The sequence below is a fragment of the Salmo trutta genome, chromosome 35 (genome assembly GCF_901001165.1).
Source record: "Salmo trutta chromosome 35, fSalTru1.1, whole genome shotgun sequence".
NCBI lineage: Eukaryota > Metazoa > Chordata > Actinopteri > Salmoniformes > Salmonidae > Salmo > Salmo trutta.
Genome location: NC_042991.1, coordinates 20,935,871 through 20,957,977, shown reverse-complemented (window position 1 = coordinate 20,957,977; position 22,107 = coordinate 20,935,871). Strand labels below are relative to the sequence as shown.

The 22,107-nt window shown below is 43.6% G+C and overlaps 1 protein-coding gene across 1 annotated transcript in view; it reads left to right on the top strand.

Moving 5' to 3' along the window:
• The window catches only part of LOC115174842 (mannosyl-oligosaccharide 1,2-alpha-mannosidase IA-like), a 175,925-nt gene that overhangs the window by 80,481 nt on the left and 73,337 nt on the right, over positions 1–22,107 (top strand). The window lies entirely within an intron of this gene.

The following is a 22,107-nucleotide window of genomic DNA, read 5'->3' as shown; positions in this document are numbered from 1 at the left end:
TGTAAAGCTGTGAAATATATCAAGGGTTTAGCCAATCTCGTCTGAGAGGAGGGCTTCTAGTGTCTGCTAACTCTGGGATTTGTGTGGGACTGCAGTTCTCTCACATGGTCAGGAAACAATCTCTTAGGAACCAAACCCCTTTTCTCGTTCAGCTATTGTGACTCATGACTCATATCAGACCTCTATTTGTCTTCATGCAGTCAGAGTTTTTTAATTACCTGCTCTAATGCATGGTTGGAAAATAAGGTCAAGTCATAGATCCCACCAAATAGACTCCTCCAGTTGAATTTCAGCAGACATGAGGACTTTTCCAACCAGAAAATCTATGCTTTTTCTCTCCCCGTTTCAAAATGTTTTTAGGGAGCTACTGAACCTTGGTTCCAAGCTAAGTGGCTCTCATAAACAGAACAGCAGTAGCAACACCAAAGTGGGAGAAAGACACTTAGAAGCTCAATGAGCTCAGCAAAGAAAGTATATGAAGAGGCCCAATCTAAAGAGAAGCATAAAAAGAAGCTGATCTTTGTATCCCCTCTTTTTCTGTCTCCAATGTGGATGCTCACTGTGGATGCTCACTGTGGATGCTCACTGTGGATGCTCACTGTGGATGCTCACTGTGGATGCTCACTGTGGATGCTCACTGTGGATGCTCACTGTGGATGCTCACTATGGATGACTTATTATCAAATATTTATAGAATTATCAAGGCTGGAAACTCTGTCGGAGTTCTGAACGGAAATCATTTCTGCCTCTAACACATTTTTGTCTGCAAGAGGTTTTTAATAAAATGGAGAGCATACTGCAATTATTTTCCCCCCACACGCCGCAGAACTGAGTTTTAGGTTATGAAGCCATGTATCATTCTGAAGGATGCTGTTTATCAAATATTGCCAATTATTTCAGAGCAATTATCTAATTTAATATCATTTCCCTCCAATTAAGGTAAAATGGTATGAAATAGGTCCTCTTGCGGGTTTATGCAAGTCATACTACTGGAGAGTGAGGTTGACAGTAATTCTTTACCTTTTAACACCAGACACCAGAAGCAGCCAGGTTTTTGAGTGTATTATTTCCCTACAGGAATTCTCAAGAGTTCACACATTCATTGTGCTTCCCATCATTTTGTTCTGACTGCGAGACACTGGGGGAATGTTTCATCAGCTTACAGCATGCACTGTAAAAAAAACGTGCATATTGGCTTGCTATTGAAATTCCCTGTACTAATGAATATACAAAGAACATGTCAATGTGTTCTGTTTAGGACTTGCACACAATGCTGGAAAGGCATTGCACTGCATGTTTTGTGTGGAAACCTCATTGTAATGAGACCTCGTATTTTCGCTTCCATTCATATTAATGTGATTTCTGAACTGTAAAATGTAGATGAGAGGAGCTTGAGGAGAGGCAAGTCACACCGTTAAGCACAAGCAGCAATGGCAGGAACAAGGGAGCGTGCTTCGCAGAAGCAACTACAATGAACCATCTTTGCTGGTTCTTTTTGTACAGTTTGGAAAGTGGGGAATATGTAATTCTATACCTGGTGTATTTATTATGTTAAAGTCCTCTCTGATAGAGCGACTATATCCTGAGACAGATATCCACAGGACTAAAAGGGCTTACAGTAGGTAGATGTACCAGCTAGTTCATTGCATATTGTTTTCAGATGAGGGAACGCCAGGGGAACGCTAGTACGCCAGTGACGCATCATGCGGTAAGACTATAGGTTCTAGAGGTTTGTGGTTAAAAGCAACACTTTTTTTTGTTCTTCTTGGATTGGCAAGCCTGTCCCATGCAGTTTTTCATCACAACAATGTGATAAGTGTGTCATAATGTTGCTATCTAGTGCTTAACCTGTAGCAGAACCTAGTCCAGATTTACACAGGGAATAGGGTGTTTGACTTACCACCATATAAAATAATGTCCTGGTATGCAGAGCTTGGAGATAGTGTTATTGACAGACATAACAAGTGTACCAGGCGTGTTTATAGTATTCTCCTTTGTTGTATTCCAACACCTGTACAGTGAGGCTGTGCCACCTCCCAGCAGATTGGATCCATTTCCTCCTCACTAAAACTGAGCGTACTGAGCTCTGCTCACCCTTTCATCCTCTAAGAGAGGCGGACCCATTGATGTGAGACTTAGAACCTGAGTCCAGGGAGCTCCTCCGAGTCCTGCAGGAGAAAGTAGAGGGAGTCGGTTCTGTACGCCCAACCTGCTTTAAGCTGCTTTGAGCAAGACAGTGGAGGCCGAGACACGTGCAGGAAGCCGGGGGGCGTGTGGTAGGGGAGATGGGGCCTGGTAGGCAGCCTCTGAGATCTCTCCCTGGCTTCAGTGACGGCCCCTGCCCCTTTTGCTTGGGTGGAAGTCAATGTGGGCCGGAACCTTTGATAAAGAATGTATCAGTGAAACTAAACAGATGCATGGCAGTACAGCCACAGCCCTGCATACTGGTCAGGCCCGTCCCTGTCGATCAACCAGCCCTGAGCGACGGATTGGAGAGCTGAACAGACACTTGTTCATCATCATGACGAAGGGATAAGGGAAGAGCCATAAAGAGGCTCTCCTCCTGATGTGCTCATTGCTGCTGATGTCCGCACCGCATACCGCTTAATGTACTGCATGATCAATTATACCAGGACCTTCTGAAAAAAGCTATTGATGCAGTGGAGTTGTTAACCATTCATAAGTTGTACTGAAGTGAAGGCCCCTGGTCACCTCTGATTTAGACCATGGATGTTTTTCCTCCTATGAGCAGTGGATGGGGACTTAGACCTGCTGTTATTTACGGCTGGCCAGTTTTCCATCACCTGACGCGTTGCTGAATGGGATAGGCCGACCTGTCAGAGCAAAGCACTTAACTCCTCAATGGATCAGATATTGATTTCCGGAGCCATAGGTAATTTTACATAACCGACCGACGCTATTTGGGAATCAGAAATTAATGGGCTAGATGGACCCCAGAGGTTTTAAAATCCATTCAAAGATTAGGGACAGCACAAACACTCATACACGCTCATACCTGATTACTGTGACAATCTTTCGCTGGGGAGATTTTTATTATCTGGAATCTTGCGTCAATCAGAGTCAGGAGAAGGTTATTGGGGTGTAATCCTCTTCTCTCCCTCCCTCTTACTAGTGAAGCTTACATATACCTCTATACACCATGGGTATTCAGGCTCTAATGGTTGAAGTGAGCACTGAGTACCCCACAATGTGAATGTTTTACCATGTCAGTGGGAGGAAGAAATATCATGTAAGACTAAATATTTCAGAGATCTGGGCGAACCAAGTTAAATACCTCTGCGAAACCTGCCTACATTTCTGGGCCTGTCATTAATGGTGGCCGGTGCGTTTTGCTGTGCTCTGTTTGAGGCATTAGAATGATCTTGTTTGGAGATGTGTTGTAGCGCCAGCAGTGCTATTTAAACAGTGTGGTTCTCAGTGGGGTGAGAGAGTGGAGGAGCTGCTGTTGAAATAGGCTCATGTCTGTCTGCCGGTCACTGATACGATCAGGGCCTGGTCTGCAGGGAGTCTGGCTGGGCTTGGCTGGAACACAGACAGCCTTGGCCATGGAGTCTCTCCCAGACACATGGAAGCAGCTTGTTGGATCTCTCCCTCTCCATTATCGATGCAGTTTAGCCTGGATCTAATATGCTGCCTACCTTTACGATTAAGAAACCTGGAACCAGTTAACAAACCTGCCTCTTTTCTCGCCTTAGCCAAGGATTTAGCTAGTAAGCTGGGCTTCTGCAGTCTTTTTGATCTGTTCTCTGTTCAGTCATATTGTGTGACTAGCAGTAGTCCTGTTTTGACTCTCTGTAATGAGTCATTTCCTACAGCCAGTGGTGTTTCCAGGGCCCAATGGCATAAGCTCCACGGGCACTGTGTGAAAAAACACTCTGGTCGGTGGAGTTTGGAAAATTGTATTTTCCCATCAAACACACACGTAAAGGTTTGAGAAATGTCAATGTATTTATTTTATCCTTTTCTCGTGTTTTGTTATTAGTTTAGTACAGAGTTAAGGGTATGGTACATTTGAAGATAACAGCCTCAGGTTTTGGTTCTACATGTTGCTGTGTGTGGAGATGATTCAAATAAATGGTGGGGGGGGATACTTCAAAGTGTAAGCCTAGTCTTCAGAGAGTTGCATTGTCAAAGGGATAAGCACACAGAAACTGAGTCGGTTAGTCACTCCTACTCAGCCACTGAGTTTTAAAATGTACTCAGCATAGAATTCTGCCGCTGCTACACGTTCTCATTCCAGACAGACAGGCTTTTATTTTTGAAATAAGAGGGGAAATAAAATCCATTGATTTCATTTATTTCCAGCTCTTGGTTATACTCTTGTCTGCGTGTCTCCTGTGTTTGTGTGAGTGACATCAGTCCAGAGGAACAAAGCTTCCCAGCAGCTCGAACCCAAGGTCACCTTTTGGAGTTTGCCTTTTCCCTCCGTCCGAACACAAGGTCTTAGGTTTTCCGCGGGTGACGGGGCCCGCTCCTATTTTTAGCCGCCTCCAACGGGCTGTAGGCAAACGCAAGCAAGCGTGGCCAGGAACACAGCTAGCTACCATATAGGGCTGGCATGAAACCGCACCGCACGCCTGTAGGCTCCACTCCACAGCCGCTCTCTTCTTTAAGCCTGTTTCCTCTGTCATCAAGTAGCTAATCCTGTTTATGGTTGTGAGACAAGAAAACATGTCTTTTTCACTGCACCTGCCACATCCTGTATTCTCTCTTGTCAGTGTTGGGGTTAGTCAAGCTGAAAACACAGTCAGCCATTGTGATTTTGTTATACAACTGTGATGCAACTGTGATCCTTACTTCATTTGCACACACTATATACAGATGTTTCTATTGTGTTATTGACTGTACGTTTGTTTATCCCATGTGTAACTCTGTTGTTTTTGTCGCACTGCTTTGCTTTATCTTGGCCGTCTTCGCAGTTGTAAATGAGAACTTGTTCTCAACTGGCCTACCTGGTGAAATAAAGGTGAAATAAAAAAAACTATAGGATCGAAACAACATAGTGTTTCCAACTCTTTGAGCACAGTCAGGGAAACTAGATGAGTAGGCAAAGGCCATCTTTTGGCTAGGAAGGACAAAGTCATGAGAACATTTCAGTCGAGGCAATATCTTTCCCTCTGCATGTTGTTAGGCCTACTTCTCTCCCTACTGAAATGCTAATACAGTCTGAATGCAATCTCTGTTTCTCAGAATGTCCTGAAAGTTTTAGGGACAGACATTTTTGTGCGTGTACATTCTTTTTCTAGAGCCTATCTGACGAGATGAGAGCAAATCAGTGAATCATTTCACACTAGCAATTTTCAAGTGACTGACTATCACAAGACCACAAGATCACAAGAATTGTTTACTCTGTCTACATTCCTGTATTTACAGGTAAATCACGACTCATTAGCAAACCGTGGGCTGAAGGCTTGTTACCACTGTTTTGGCTGGTATGATTATAAAGTGCATCTTCCCTGTTTACGGCAGGCAGAGGGTTCGCGACACGGAGGATATTAATCATAGCCCAGGGTCCACAGCCATTTGTATCTGTTACAAGACACCCGCTTTTACAGTAAACAATCTGTTTACTCTCATCCCTAATTAAGCCACAACATTCATGAGAGAGCACGTTAGTAATGACCTGATTAGTGATGGATGGGCCACGGTTTTAGAGTGCCATCTTGGGTAGGATATGTTTAGCCTTTTGGGGTTGGTGACTGACTAAAAGTTTTGGACAGAAATAAAGTCATAGCTTGGAGGGTAAGCACTGCGCTGTCACTCAGTCCTCTCCTCTGGCTTCTTGCCTCAGAGAAGTGTGTCTGTTTGCCTTTCTTTTCCTCTGCTTTCCTTTCTGTTCTCTTATCCGGAGCTCCTCTTTACTCTGAAGTGAGAGTTGATTTCTAGTATTGTAAATAGATCTCCTCTCTGACCTGAAGGACTTTGTTACTGTAGAACACGCTGCACACTACTCTTTGGAGATACAACACAAGCCTACATGGGGAACATGTTGTGTGATATGCTTTTAATATGCCAAGATATGAACAGCTGTATACAAAATAGTATGATTAAACTGTATTAAAAGACACGAGTAATGGATCATGTGTTCTTTGCGGTAATGAAGATTGATGGTTTGATACTTGTTTGCACTAATGAAAATAGCTCTGTTGCAGCTTGTCCTGTGGGGCGCAATGCCCCTTTCTACCCCTATGAACATGACAGTCAAACTTACATTTGCCATATGTGACTATGCATCTCAATGAACGTACATCCCCTGCTGGGATGCCTGGAGGTTTCTTGCAATCTGTTGGAACGGCACTCAAGGTGGCACTAATGAATATCTTCATTGGAACCACAAAAGTTACTGTGTTTCCACTGGGAAGGTTTTTACTGTGAGGCATCACACAACAGAACAACCACCATATGGATAGGACATCATTTAGAACCCACCACACTATGAAGGTGGGTTTTGCGTTATGTTCTGTGCTTACCCGACAACGACTCCCGGAGTGCTGTGTGCCAGTTGTGTAGCAATCTCACACCTGGTAGATCTCGGCAGACTTAGTTGAACACTCAGGGATCATAAGTTGTGCTGTATCAGTGTGAGAGAGTAGAAATACAAAGCACTACATTTGTGTAGCGTTTATAACCATAACCCCCTGTATGTTCCTGTCCATTGGAGTGTGAGCATACCTGGGGGTTGAAGCAAGGTGCACTCATTACTCCTGCTCACATTTTACCTCCATGCTTAACATGGCATAAGATATGCTATGGGGTATGATGACCCAGCAAGAAATGGCTGCATCATTGCCGTTTAAATAGGACAGTTTTGCCCTCGGTGTGTGGAGTCATTTGGCCTTGCTGCCTGCTGTGCTGCCAGTGACACTGCCTGGCCTTAAAACTGGCCTTAAGCTCTAGCCTTTTCTCTCCTCTACTCTATTCCTCCTGTCTGCCTGCTCTGGCTCCCTCTTCTCTCCCTAGGAGATGTGCTGCCTGCCTGGTACCCACCTGCGTGGTCTGCCAGTCAGGGAGATTGGAGCGAAGCAGCCTAGATGGGGTCTAGGCTGCGGTTGCAGCATTCATCTTTCCACTAGAAAGAGTTTTACACGAGCCTCATTAGATGAGATCTTTTTAGTTTACGGTCTCTCTGGGTCCTGTGGTTCAACGCCCATCCCCTACACCTACGTGTCTCTCAAACTGATCTCTCTCTACACACACACACACACACACACGGAATGCCCGACTGCTCTCCTCCTGAATGTCAAAAAGAAAAACAATCTAAGTGAATCTTGCTGTCACCAAATTCCTTCAGCATGTCACCCTCCGTGTGCAGTGAGCTCGCTGTAGCCAAAGATTGCGTCCCTGCCTACGCCTCCTCAGGTGTATGAAATGGTACAATGACATCCCCCCCTATTACACATTCTGTTATGCATTCAGAGCCATAGACTGTCCCTGGCCCCTGAGACTTCCCTGTGTCTTACTGGGTTTTCTGAAATATGCCATCAGGATAACAGTCGAGAGGCTGAGACAGATAAGGGAGGGCCTCTCTAGAAGCCAGTCTCTCCCTCTCATGTTCTCTAAAGAGACTCATCCATCTAAGCATGTACCTTGCACCCCCCTTTCTTTTTAAGTACTGTCAGTCCTGTCCTGTCTGGACAGGGCACAGAGCCCCGGAGAACAGCAGAGCAGTGAGGCTGTGTCTGAACTGTGAAGTGATCGACTTAACCAGTAACCTTGTCCAGGATAGGGGATGTAGGAGCTCTGAGTTTCAACCAGAACTCGATAGCAGGTCCATGTGTTAACTCGGCCAGTCAGCTGTGGCAGTCTCTAATGAGGCGATTTGAAGCATCGTGGCTTCCTTCTGGAGAAAGTCGAAATAGAGAGGCTTAGAGTGTCAGAGCCTTTACTCAAATCCATAGACTAGTCAAACGTATTCTTTCATTGTTAGAAGTGAGAGGGAACCCAATGCAGTGGAGTTTTTCATCCAAAATGTTCTTGACATGACTGTTATCTGCCTTTATAGCCCCGGCCGTTTCACAAGCCCAATCCACCACAAGTCCCATAAACACTCTAAATCCGGACGAGTCCTGTATGCTGATGTGCTGTGTTCAAGCACATAGCGTTAAGTCGCCTTGCTGTGCATTTAATCACAGATAACTTTTACTGCCTGCAGTTCACTGAGCTCAGATCATATCCGGTTTCCACTGAATATTAAAAAAAAAAAAAAAAATTACTTGAAGAACTTTGCATCTGCACTGGTCTTGAAGTAAATATGTTTTTGTAAATGTTCAGTGGAAACTGGTTATGATCTGAGCTGAGAGACTACAGGTTGTCCTTGTGCATAGAGTTGTATGGTTTGCTTAACTTGGCGATCATTGGTTTTTGTTTGGCATACATTTTAAATTGAAAATGTTTCAGCATCATTCTGTTCCTGTGGAATTGCCCTTAACAGTTTGACCTTGTGAAGGCAATTGTCATAGTGACAGTTTCTCTTTAATACCTCAGATACAGGAAGATTTCTCTATAATTAAAGACTTGGTTCCAGATCATATGATGGGATGAATTAATAGGAATGGCCCATATTCAAAGTGGCTTCCTGCGAGCTGTTGTTGAAGGTTAAGTGACAGTGAAGAGGTTTGACGTGGAGAGCACAGGGCAGATGAAGAGGTTTGACGTGGAGAGCACAGGGCAGATGGGCAGATTGTAGATCATGTTTGATGAGACGAGCTCGCTACAGCCACAGCTTGTTGTTACAGCCAGGGAGAGGATGAAAAAACATAACTGTCAGGACACTGCTTAGCGCTCGATAATGGCTTTCCATTGAAGTCGAGCAGGTAATAATGAACACGGTTGCGACATGTGGAAGGCAGCTTGACTCCAACCCCAAATATTGATCTCACCATCGCCTCTCCTGGGCTGATTAGGCTGTGTCTGTCTGAGTGGCTCCAACTGAAACCTCCCTCTTTAGGAGATGAAACAGGTGCTTATGAAGTGTTCATTACTCCACACTACCAAGTAATTAGAGAAAGGGAAAGAGATGGCTCCGCTTCACTGAGCATTGGATATTATTACATGAGCTGCTGTTAGTCAGGAGACGTCATCTGTTATTATGACCAAGGATATGCCAAAGTTCTCTGAGGAGAAATTATAATGGCTATAATCATTATTGTGGGATAACACTTTCTATGAGCCGCTGGTGATTAAAGCATTATTCATTTATTTCCTCTTGTCACCACATGATGCATGGGATGATATGATAACTATTCATAACAGCTCATGGCTCCTTAAACCAGCCTTAATGTATCAAGGCTAGAAATCCTTCATCAAGCTTTGCACACAGGTCATATTGACGAAAGGATTACTGCTTGCCATAAGCATTCACAACAGCTCAAAGTTCCTTGGAATAGGCCTAGCCTATACCTAGATGCATGCATTAATCAAGGATTATGCCCAAGTGGTAGATATTAAGGAAGTATTGTCGCTGGTTCTCATTCCAAGTTGTTTTATTAAACACCTCTAAGAGGTCTCTCCCCTCCTCTCCTTGGAGGATCGTCCATCAAGCCCATTGACCTCTGTAGAACATTAATGAGTTCTCATCATGATAAGGGCAACATTTACATTAGCAGATTATACTGTACATTTACATGTGGCTTCTATTTGACTGTAATGAGACATTTTGGGACACAGCCAAATTCTACAAGCCATACGAATGACCCAGTTACCGTTTGTGTGTCTGCTGCCGTGGTTCCCTCATGTTCTAGAGTCTATGTTTTCTAACACCGGTGCTGTATTCCGTCTTCATTGTGCTGTGCCACACTGTATTGTTATGGTGCTCCAGCAGTGTTAACGGTAATGCCAGGCAACAGGATCAGGTCCTGGAGCCAGGGAGGAGATGAGGGAGGACAGAAACTAATTTCAGGCTGTCGCCTCGCTCCTCGACGGGGTTCAGGACACCCAGGCTCCACTTCACATATCACAGGCACCAGCAACACTTTCCACTGAGCCGATTAGTTTGGGGAAAGGGGATTAAGAAGGATATCTTCAAGTTTAGCAGTATGTTTAGTAATATGCTTTATTGGTAGGAAAAAAAGAGAGGGATAAAAGTTAGTTTTCTTGCTCCCCCTGCAAACCCAATTTTCTCCCTTAACAAAATGTTATTTACCTCACATGCTGGAATAAGCCTCTCCAGAGTGTTATTCCCTAGCTATAACCTGTAAGCCAGTGACATTGTTTCTCCTCACCAGTGTATGTGTGGAGGTATGGTATGTACATAAGTCTGCCACAGCTGTTTCTGGTCAGTGTAAACGTTATGATGACCTTTGCTTTGAGGAGTCAAGGTGGGATTACTCTGCTGTTTGTTCAGATGTTATTGTAGGTTTCTCCAGTGCATTCGTCAATTCACATGGAGGCTTTGCACCATGTTATCTCCTAAGTGTCAGAAATACTATTATTATTACATTTACCGCAGATGGGTTAAGGGTTTAAACATGTTCCACGGTCGGGGTGCATCCTCCACCCTCCTGTCTCTCTGGTTTTGTTTGCTGTGGTTGGATGGGTGAAGCCTACACCCACTCAGAACACAAGCCCTCCATGGTGTTGATGGCTAAAGGAACAGTTGAGTGAGGCTGAGCTCACTGACCAGAGGCTGCACACTGAAGTGGAAGTGGAGTTAAACAAGGATGGGGGTGGGAGGCCCGACACGCTCAGCGGGTGTCTGATTAGATATCTGCGTCGACGGATGCGGCCAGCCACAGATTCACATCACTCCCAGCTGGGGGCATTTCATCCAGACTGCAGGCGACCATTTTCAATTCACACAGGCGATCCCGGGTCGCTATTTGTTTATCCCCCTTCTGAGTAAATTTGTCTAGCATTGGGCATTTTTTAAGATTGTCTCGCCACACTTCACATCACTGTGTCAGGAATGGAATTAAAGTGTTTGTTTTGTTGTCTTTAAGTGAAGTGTTTTGCTCGGGCCCATTTCCATAGCAACTTGTTCAGCTTCAGAGGTAAGTGTGCACTAGACCACCCGTTCTAAACCAGTGTGGGAGGGTAAGTGCGCACTAGACTACCCGTTCTAAACCAGTGTGGGAGGGTAAGTGCATGCCTCGTGAAAATACCTTTCATTAGGTATATTAATGTGAAATTCCACACCGGTCTCTGTATTCTGCTTTTCCGGACTGTTTCAGAGCGATTTCTCTCTCCTTTACAGTATGGTATGTAGTTATAACAATATTGTCGATGTTGCTTCCAGAGATCAGCCGACCTCTTCAGAGGGACCTTGGTGTTTGAGGGGATGTTGAATCTGTCTAATGTGATGTGGTGGTGACTGACTGGCTGGTGGAAGATTTCTAGTGGCTCAGACTAGGCCTGTGGCGGCCACGGAATCTCGTCAGCCGGTGATTGTCAAGCAAATAACTGTCGGACTCACGGTAATTGACCGTTAATTAACATAAACATATTTAACATCTCCTGGCTTCCACACACAGCCTACAAGCCATTTTAAAAAGTCTAATAAATCCATGTAATATAGTCTACACCTTCACAATAAATCCATTAATGATTTTAGACAGGTCTAAAGAAATGATATGAAGAAAATGGAGTCTATTTCAGAAGAAAAGAATAGCATACTCTGAGTTGTCCTTATGTTAGGTCCTGATCTGGCTATGCCAAATGGCTGTGGTCTACACTAGTTAATTTAACAGACAAGATTTGTTTATAATTCCATGGTGTTATTTTATATTATTTTATAGTATGAAAAATACAATTGAAAAAAGCTGAATAAAATATAAATATTTTCTCCAAACGATTTGAGGGAGTGCGCACATGCGCTATTCTGTGTTGAATGGTTAACCAAGAAATGGGTACTCCTAAATGCTTAATTTAGAGTTATTTATGTAACTTTAGTTGTTTCACAAACATGGGCTATATGTTTAGATTTTTAATACATTGTAAGGTTGCATGATGAGACTAATGATGGTTTGGAAAAAGTCTCTTGAAAGGCATGAGGTCTGCTTATTTTTTTGTGCAGGCTGTACACACTCCAATAGTCTCTCATTCACAATTTGACAAGCACTTGATAATGCCTCAAATTTCAAGGTGGCATCCCCTTTGTGGCCATAATGCACCCTAAAAAAATCCATGCTTTTTGTTGCCTGGAGTGCAGTGTTGTACCCTTCTCTCTGAGTGTGCTGCGAAATCCGAAGTGTGTCTCACTCGCACGGCTCTCCGTCAAGTGATCGGGTCTTTCTCACAGGCTACAAGTGAAGACAGACCCATCAGGGACACAACTGCGTGCGTCCTTATCCAATTCCAAGGTGCGTATTGAAGATACTGGAAGAACATTCCACATTTACTTTTCGTCAGCCAACAAGATGAGTAGGCTTAACGAACAGCAAAAGCACTAGCCTATGTAAATCTACTATCCCCCATAGTACGAAAGTTGAACTATTCTGTGCAAGAAATAAATACTCCAAACAGTCTGAAGTGATACATCCAAAATTAATACAACCATTAGCATCAACAAAAACATTTTTATGCAATGTGTCTGATGCAACAGCTCAGAACATTTAGCTTAAAATGTTGATAAACTATTAGGCTATTTCTTCATATTATAAGTGCAGAAATGCGCACATGGTAGTAGGCTATAAGCGCAAATATTCCATTAGCGGAAAACACCATTATCAAAAGTGACCGCAAATGCAATTATGATTGTAATGCTTTTCTTATAAATTATCTTCTTCAAACTTGAAACTCATGCGCTGCTTATAAACTCAGCAACAAAAAAAAGAAACGTCCTCTCACTGTCAACTGCGTTTATTTTCAGCAAACTTAACATGTGTAAATATTTGTATGAACATAGCAAGATTCAACAACTGTGACATAAACTGAACAAATTCCACAGACATGTGACTAACAAAAATGGAATAATGTGTCCCTGAAAAAGTGTGGGTCAAAATCAAAAGTAACAGTCAGTATCTGGTGTGGCCACCAGCTGCATTAAGTACTGCAGTGCATCTCCTCCTCATGGACTGCACCACATTTGCCAGTTCTTGCTGCACCACATTTGCCAGTTCTTGCACCACATTTGCCAGTTCTTGCCCCACTCTTCCACCAAGGCACCTGCAAGTTCCCAGACATTTCTGGGGGGAATGGCCCTAGCCCTCACCCTCCGATCCATCAGGTCCCAAACGGGCTCAATGGGATGGAAATCCGGGCTCTTCGCTGGCCATGGCAGAACACTGACATTGCTGTCTTGCAGGAAATCACGTACAGAACGATCAGTATGGCTGGTGGCATTGTCATGCTGGAGGATGAGCCTGCAGGAAGGGTACCAAAAAGGGAGGAGGATGTCTTCCCTGTAACGCACAGCGTTGAGATTGCCTGCAATGACAACAAGCTCAGTCCGATGATGCTGTGGCATACTGCCCCAGACCATGATGGACCCTCCACCTCCAAATCGATCCCGCTCCAGAGTACAGGCCTCGGTGTAACGCTCATTCCTTCGACGATAAACGCCAATCCGACCATCACCCCTGGTGAGACAAAACCGCGACTCGTCAGTGAAGAGCACTTTTTGCCAGTCCTGTCTGGTCCAGCGACAGTGGGTTTGTGCCCATAGGCAATGCTGTTTCCGGTGATGTCTAGTGAGGACCTGCCTTACAACAGGCCAACAAGCCCTCAGTCCAGCCTCTCTCAGCCTATTGCAGACAGTCTGAGCACTGATGGAGGGATTGTGCGTTCCTGGTGTAACTTGGCAGTTGTTGTTGCCATCTTGTACCTGTCCCGCAGGTGTGACGTTCAGATGTACCGATCCTGTGCAGGTGTTGTTACACGTGGTCTGCCACTGCGTGGATGATCAGCTTTCCGTCCTGTCTCCCTATAGCGCTGTCTTAGGCGTCTCACAGTACGGACATTGCAATTTATTGCCCTGGCCACATCTGCAGTCCTCATGCCTCCTTGCAGCATTTCTAAGGCACGTTCACGCAGATGAGCAGGGACCCTGGGCATCTTTCTATTGGTGTTTTTCAGAGTCAAGTGAAAGGCCTCTTTACTGTCCTAAGTTTTCATAACTGGGACCTTAATTGCCTACCGTCTGTAAGCTGTTAGTGTCTTAATGACCGTTCCTCAGGTGCATGTTCATTAATTGTTTATGGTTCATAGAGCAAGCATGGGAAACGGTGTTTAAACCCTTTACAATGAAGATCTGTGAAGTTATTTGGATATTTATGAATTATCATTGACAGACACGGTCCTAGAAAAGGGACGTTTTTTTGTTGTTGCTGAGTTCATATGCCAGTTAGGCTCTAAACCCCTTGTAAAGCAGATTAATGTGCTTCATTTTAAAAAGTCATTTGGCCACTTTAGTTGTGATACAAACCTTATTAAAACATATACTCTACCGTTCAAAAGTTTGGGGTTACTTAGAAATGTCCTTATTTTTGAAAGAAAAGCAAAAAAATGTGTCCATTCAAAATGACATGAAATTGATCAGAAATACAGTGTAGACATTGTTAATGTTCTAAATGACTATTGTTTTTTATGGAATAATCGCAGTTGAAGTCGGAAGTTTACATACACTTAGGTTGGAGTCATTAAAACTTGTTTTTTAACCACTCCACAAATTTATTTGTAACAAACTATAGTTTTGACAAGTTGGTAAGTACATCTACTTTGTGCATGACACAAGTAATTTTTCCAACAATTGTTTACAGACAGATTATTTCACTTATAAATCACTGTATCTATAATTCCAGTGGGTCAGAAGTTTACATTCGCTAAGTTGACTATGCCTTTAAACAGCTTGGAAAATTCCAGAAAATTATGTCATGGTTTTAGAAGCTTCTGGTAGACTAATTGACATCATTTGAGTCAATTGGAGGTGTACCTGTGGATGTACAGTGGGGAGGACAAGTATTTGATATACTGCCGATTTTGCAGGTTTTCCTACTTACAAAGCATGTAGAGGTCTGTAATTTTTATCATCGGTACACTTCAACTGTGAGAGACGGAATCTAAAACAAAAATCCAGAAAATCACATTGTATGATTTTTAAGTAAATAATTTGCATTTTATTGCATGACATACGTATTTGATCACCTACCAACCAGTAAGAATTCCGGCTCTCGCAGACCTGTTAGTTTTTCTTTAAGAAGCCCTCCTGTTCTCCACTCATTACCTGTATTAACTGCACCTGTTTGAACTCGTTACCTGTATAAAAGACACCTGTCCACACACTCAATCAAACAGACTCCAACCTCTCCACAATGGCCAAGACCAGAGAGCTGTGTAAGGACATCAGGGATAAAATTGTAGACCTGCACAAGGCTGGGATGGGCTACAGGACAATAGGCAAGCAGCTTGGTGAGAAGGCAACAACTGTTGGCGCAATTATTAGAAAATGGAGGAAGTTCAAGATGACGGTCAATCACCCTCGGTCTGGGGCTCCATGCAAGATCTCACCTCGTGGGGCATCAATGATCATGAGGAAGGTGAGGGATCAGCCCAGAACTACACGGCAGGACCTGGTCAATGACCTGAAGAGAGCTTGGACCACAGTCTCAAAGAAAACCATTAGTAACACACTACGCCATCATGGATTAAAATCCTGCAGCGCACGCAAGGTCCCCATGCTCAAGCCAGCGCATTACCAGGCCCGTCTGAAGTTTGCCAATGACCATCTGGATGATCCAGAGGAGGAATGGGAGAAGGTCATGTGGTCTGATGAGACAAAAATAGAGCTTTTTGGTCTAAACTCCACTCGCCGTGTTTGGAGGAAGAAGAAGGATGAGTACAACCCCAAGAACACCCTCCCAACCGTGAAGCATGGAGGTGGAAACATCATTATTTGGGGATGCTTTTCTGCAAAGGGGACAGGACGACTGCACCGTATTGAGGGGAGGATGGATGGGGCCATGTATCGCGAGATCTTGGCCAACAGCCTCCTTCCCTCAGTAAGAGCATTGAAGATGGGTCGTGGCTGGGTCTTCCAGCATGACAACGACCCGAAACACACAGCCAGGGCAACTAAGGAGTGACTCCGTAAGAAGCATCTCAAGGTCCTGGAGTGGCCTAGCCAGTCTCCAGACCTGAACCCAATAGAAAATCTTTGGAGGGAGCTGAAAGTCCGTATTGCCCAGCGATCGTCCCGAAACCTGAAGGATCTGGAGAAGGTCTGTATAGAGGAGTGGGCCAAAATCCCTGCTGCAGTGAGTGCAAACCTGGTCAAGAACTACAGGAAATGTATGATCTCTGTAATTGCAAACAAAGGTTTCTGTACCAAATATTAAGTTCTGCTTTTCTGATGTATCAAATACTTATGTCATGCAATAAAATGCAAATTATTTATACAATGTGATTATCTGGATTTTTGTTTTAGATTCCGTCTCTCACAGTTGAAGTGTACCTATGATAAAAATTACAGACCTCTACATGCTTTGTAAGTAGGAAAACCTGCAAAATCAGCAGTGTATCAAATACTTGTTCTCCCCAGTTTATGATTAAAAATTACAGACCTCTACATCCTCTACATTACAAACCTGCAAAATCGGCAGTGTATCAAATACTTGTTCTCCCCACTGTTTTTCAAGGCCTCCCTTCAAACTTAGTGCCTCTTTGCTTGACATCATGGGGAAAATCAAAAGAAATCAGCCAAGACCTCAGAAAAAATATTGTAGACCTCCACAAGTCTGGTTCATCCTTGGGAGTAATTTCCAAACGCCTGAGGGTACCATGTTCATCTGTACAAACAATAGCACGCAAGTATAAACACCATGGGACCACACAGCCGTCATACCGCTCAGGAAGGAGATGTGTTCTCTCTCCTAGAGATGAACATACTTTCGTGCGAAAAGGGGAAATCAATCCCAGAATAACAGCAAAGGACCTTGTGAAGATGCTGGAGGAAACGGGTACAAAGTATCTATATCCACAGTAAAACGAGTCCTGTATCGACATAACCTGAATGGCCGCTCAGCAAGGAAGAAGCCACTGCTCCAAAACCGCCATAAAAAAGCCAGACTACGGTTTGCAGCTGCACATAGGGGCAAAGATCGTACTTTTTGGAGAAATGTCCTCTGGTCTGATGAAACAAAAATCGAACTGTTTGGCCATAATGACCATTGTTATGGTTGGAGGAAAAAGAGGGAGGCTTGCAAGCCGAAGAACACCATCCCAACTGTGAAGCACGGCGGTGGCAGCATCATGTTGTGGGGTGCTTTGCTGCAGGAGGGACTGGTGCACTTCACAAATAGATGACATCATCAGGTAGGAAAATTATGTGGATATATTGAAACAACATCTCAAGACATCAGTCAGGAAGTTAAAGCTTGGTCACAAATGGGTCTTCCAAATGGACAATTACCCCAAGCATACTTCCAAAGTTGTGGCAAAATGGCTTAAGGACAACAAAGTCAAGGTATTGGAGTGGCCATCACAAAGCCCTGACCTCAAGCGCATAGAACATTTGTGGGCAGATCTGAAAAAGCGTGTGCGAGGAAGGAGGCCTACAAGCCGGACTCAGTTACACCAGCTCTGTCAGGAGAAATGGGCCAATATTCACCCAACTTATTATGGAAAGCTTGTGGAAGGCTACCTGAAACGTTTGACCCAAGTTAAACAATTTAAAAGGCAATGCTACCAAATACTAATTATGTAAAATTCTGACCAACTTGGAATGTGATGAAAGAAATAAAAGCTGAAATAAGTCATTTTCTCTATTATTCTGACATTTCACGTTCTTAAAATGAGGTGGTGATCCTAACTGACTTAAGACAGGGAATTTTTACTAGGATTAAATGTCAGGAATTGTGAAAAACTGAGTTTAAATGTAGTTGGATAAGGTGTATGTAAACATCTGGCATACAGAGGCCCTTATCAGCAACCATCACTTCTGTGTTCCAATGGCACGTTGTTACCTAATGCAAATGTATCATTTGACAAGGCTAATTGATCGTTAGAAAACCCTTTTGCAAGTATGCTTGCACAGCTGAAAACTGTTGTGCTTATTTAAAGAAGCAATAAAACTGGCCTTCTTTTGACTAGTTGAGTATCTGGAGCATCAGTATTTGTGGGTTCAATTACAGGCTCAAAATGGCCAGAAACAAAGGACTTTCTTCTGAAACTCGTCAGTCTATTGTTGTTCTGAGAAATGAAGGCTATTCCATGCGAGAAATTGCCAAGAAACCGAAGATGTTGTACAACGATGTGTACTACTCCCTTCACAGAACAGCACAAACTGGCTCTAACCAGAATAGAAAGAGTAGTGGGAGGCCCCGGTGCACAACTGAGCAAGAGGACAAGTACATTAGTGTCTAGTTTGAGAAACGGATGCCTCACAAGTCCTCAACTGGCAGCTTCATTAAATAGTACCCGCAAAACACCAGTCTCAATGTCAACAGTGAAGAGGCGACTCCGGGATGCTGGCCTTCTTGGCAGAGTATGGGTATAGCATGGCGTTACAAAATGGAGTGATAGCCTTCCTTCTTCAAGATCCCTTTTACCCTGTACAAGTCTCCCACTTTATCACCACCAAAGCACCCCCAGACCATCACATTGCCTCCACCGTGCTTGACAGATGGCATCAAGCACTCCTCCAGCATCTTCACATTTTTTCTGCGTCTCACGAATGTTCTTCTTTGTGATTCGAACACCTCCGACTTAGATTTGTCTGTCCATAACACTTTTTTCCAATCTTCCTCTGTCCAGTGTCTGTGTTCTTTTGCCCATATTAATATTTTATTTTTATTGGCCAGTCTGAGATATGGCTTTTTCTTTGCAACTCTGCCTAGAAGGCCAGCATCCCGGAGTCGCCTCTTCACTGTTGACATTGAGACTGGTGTTTTGCGAGCACTATTTAACCTGTTAGGGACTAGCGGAACGCATCACCAATATCCAATGGAAGAGCGTGGCGCAAAATACAAATACCTTAAAAATGCTATAACTTCAATTTCTCAAACATATGACTATTTTACACCATTTTAAAGACAAGACTCTCATTAATCTAACCACATTGTTCGATTTCAAAAAGGCTTTACAGCGAAAGCAAAACATTAGATTATGTCAGGAGAGTACCCTGCCAAAAATAAATCACACAGCCATTTTCAAAGCAAGCATATATGTCACAAAAAACAAAACCACAGCTAAATGCAGCACTAACCTTTGATGATCTTCATCAGATGACACTCCTAGGACATAATGTTATACAATACATGCATGTTTTGTTCAATCAAGTTCATATTTATATCAAAAAACTGCTTTTTACATTAGCATGTGATGTTCAGAACTAGCATACCCACCGCAAACTTCCGGTGAATTTACTAAATTACTCACGATAAACGTTTACAAAAAACATAACAATTATTTTAAGAATTATACATACAGAACTCCTTTATGTAATCGCGGTGTCAGATTTTAAAATAGCTTTTCGGGGAAAGCACATTTTGCAATATTCTGAGTAGATAGCTCGGCCATCACAGGTTAGCTAATTTGACACCCACCAAGTTTGGTGCTCACCAAACTCAGATTTACTATAAGAAAAATTGGATTACATTTGCTGTTCTTCGTCAGAATGCACTCCCAGGACTTCTACTTCAACAACAAATGTTGTTTTGGTTCGAAATAATCCATAGTTATATCCAAATAGCTCCGTTTTGTTCGTGCGTTCATGTCACTATCCGAAGGGTGACGCGCGGCGCGTTTCACGACAAAAAATTCTAAATATTCCATTACCGTACTTCGAAGCATGTCAAACGCTGTTTAAATCAATTTTTATGCAATTTTTCTCGTAAAATAGCGATAATATTCCAACCGGGCGACGTTATATTCATTCATAGACTGAAAGAAAAACATGGAGTCGTCTTGTGCACGTGCACTCCATTGTCATTGTTCCCTGCCTGGCCACTCACAAAAACTCCTGCTTTTTTCACCCAGAGACTGCAGAGACGTCATTCCGCTTTCTGGCGCCTTCTGAGAGCCAATGGAAGCCTTTAGAAAATGTCATGTTACAGCAGAGATGCTGTATTTTTGATAGAGATGCCCTAGAAGGAGAACAAATTGTCAGACAGGGCACTTCCTGTATGGAATCTTCTCAGGTTTTGGCCTGCCATATGAGTTCTGTAATACTCACAGACACCATTCAAACAGTTTTAGAAACTTTTGTGTTTTCTATCCAAATCTACTAATTATATGCATATTCTAATTTCTGGGCAGGAGTAGTAACCAGATTAAATCGGGTACATTTTTTTATCCGGCCGTGAAAATACTGCCCCCTATCCCAAACAGGTTTTAATGAAGCTGGCAGTTGAGGACTTGTGAGCCGTCTGTTTCTCAAACTAGACACTCTAATGTACTTGTCCATGTGGAATTTGACTGCCTTCATGACTCGTGACCGCCGGTGTGGTCACCGCAACAGCCCTAGCTCAGACTGACTCAGGCATTTTCTCCCTCAAAAAGCTCTCTAAATGCAGTCCCCAGAAACAGGAGCCTTGATTCTATCTCCTCCAGCTGAGGGATTTAGAGCTGAGTTTTGTCTAGCCAAGAATCCCTCCATTTTTAAAAGACACAGCCATGCAGGAAGAATAATTTCTGTGAGTGACTATCCCACACTCTTTCTATGAGAAACTACTCTCTCTGTTCCCCCACAATAACATCATCAAGTCTACGAGGCCTTCTACAGTATATTAAGTGTGAACTGTAAAGCCTCCTTCCGTCTGGATCATCTCTGTCTCTGAACAAACGGTCCTAATTGGATTACTATGGCAGAGCAATGACAAGCCACACCCATAACGGCCAGGGCTATCAGGCTCTCTCTCTAGTCCTCAGCAGCAGTGGCACTCTCCCTCCCTCCACAGTATTTAGGTTAAGCACAATTAGCAATCTGTTTAATCCAAACCCCAGAGAGCCAGGGACGGAAAGAAAGCACCTCTCTTATCTACTAGCTGTCGGCTGTGTTCTCATTGTTCTCATCATTCAACTTCTCCCAAACTTGATATAATGACCCTGTTTCCCCCCCCACTACCATAAGAAGAGGATGAACCAACCGCCTGCGTTCTAGCCTACATTTCAGCATATGTTACTGAACACATACACACACCACCACAGTGGTTTGACAAGGGGGAAATTGGTTTTGGCGACGAGGTCACACATTGGATTATGATGGCTTAAATCAACTAAGAAACTGAGATGCTTTTTAGTGTGTTGACAAGCCCTTGGCTACACTGGTTTTGTTTACTACCCCTCCACCCAGTGGAAAAGGGAAACGAGCGTTACTTCTTGCCCATAGTGTTCCTGACAGAGGATATAATTGCTACACACTCGCTGCGGTTTATTTGTCTCCACCATCATCTCCTCTGTACTCTATACTGTATATACCTACTATATTACTCTACAGCTCATTCATGCTGTGCAACAAATCAATCGCGTCTCGTACAAAACTGTGCACAGCATTTATTTAAAGACGTGCTGAGACCCCGCCTATCATTTCTAACCCTCGGCCTCTCCCGTTTGTCTTCTCAGTTTGAAGAGCCTGTTCCCATTCTCCTCCCTCTCAGCTATCCATAGCATATGGATATAAGCTATCTGGCAGACAGCCAAAGGGCCTGCTGGTTTCAGGACCCCCTACAGTGCTCCTCCAGTCAGTACTGTAGCCTAACTGCTCTGTACAGTTCATTGTAAGTTAAACATCACTCCACTGCCAGACAGTTTCAGTGGGGTCTCTGACACACAGACACTACTGTGCCTTTCGGAAGGTTAAGCGTGTTGTCAATGTCTCTTATCTCTCCATTTGGGGAGGCTGATAAGGCTAATAAGCCATCTGCAATGTTAATATGTATCGCTCCACACAGGAAGCTACAGCGGGAGGAATTTAACAATTAAGGGTTCCCTCGACGTCGTCACCATATTGTGAGAGATGCTATCTTATCTGGGCTGAAAGGGATCCTATTACACTGCTCCGTTGTTCTCCACTCTATTATACGCTCAAGTGTAGGAGTGTTGCCTGGTATTAAACTGTATCAAATGATGACAGCAGGCAAACTAGCCCAGGGGAGTTTACACAGTTAGAGCCGGGATCCCTAGGGCAGTTCATAGTCTCACTGTTTCACCACTCCC